We start from the raw sequence: 887 nt of genomic DNA, 5'->3' as shown, positions 1-887 counted from the left end.
CCTCCTCGCTGGACCCCCACAGCGGGCCGAGAGGAGAGGCCAGATTCCAGCATCTCCCCTCTCCTCGCAAGAACCACGGCAGCAGCTGACGCGGCGCACGGCACAGGAGACAGGTCCCTCTCCTAAAGCCCAGCCAGTGGCTCAGAATTCCAGACAAAATCTCACGGTCAGGTTCGTGGTGGGTCTAAAGCTCCGTCACTGAACCCAGACACCCCATTGCAGAGGTCCGAGCGCTGCAGCCACGGGGTCCCACCGCTCTGCCGTGATGCCCACACACACATCCACCTCCCCGGGGGGTCCTCCTCTCCCTGAGGACAGCAGGCAAAACGCCCAAGAGCTTTTGAACGAGATTCTGGGAAGTGAAAATAGGCTCTTCCCATGGGAAGATATAAATAACCCACGTTTTTGCATCCTAAGCCGGAAGTGAAACCTGATCCCAAGAGGTTTTGCAGCTCCATCAACGCTTTTCTTTAATGAGCTTCCGAGATTCCCCGGGGCTCGGCCACGGCAGGAGCACCGGGTGCACGCACACCCACAGAGGTCCCGACGCAGTGGGGTGGCAGCTGTGGGTCAGGGACCCACAGGTCAGAGCCCGCTGGCGCGGGGGCGGCTGGGTCATCGGCCGTGGGTCACCCCACATCCGCTGGCAGGTACAAGCAGGGGGACATGAGGGCGTCCGGGCTCCACGGCGGAGCAGCCACGCTCCACGCACCTTAGGAAGTGACCCATTCCAGCGCCGGACACCGTGCCCAGGCAGAAACTGGGATTTATCCTACCGGGAGCAGACGGTGCTCAGCTCTTGGGATCACCGGGGTCGCGACGCTGGAAGCAGCACTGTCCCTGGGCCGCAGCCCCAGTTTGTACCGGGAATATTCCAGAGCCAGGGA

This window comes from Eurypyga helias, unplaced genomic scaffold (genome assembly GCF_000690775.1).
Source record: "Eurypyga helias isolate BGI_N326 unplaced genomic scaffold, ASM69077v1 scaffold9762, whole genome shotgun sequence".
In the NCBI taxonomy this organism is placed as follows: domain Eukaryota; kingdom Metazoa; phylum Chordata; class Aves; order Eurypygiformes; family Eurypygidae; genus Eurypyga; species Eurypyga helias.
The sequence above is the reverse complement of the archived record's forward strand: the minus strand, read 5'-3'. Positions refer to the sequence as shown.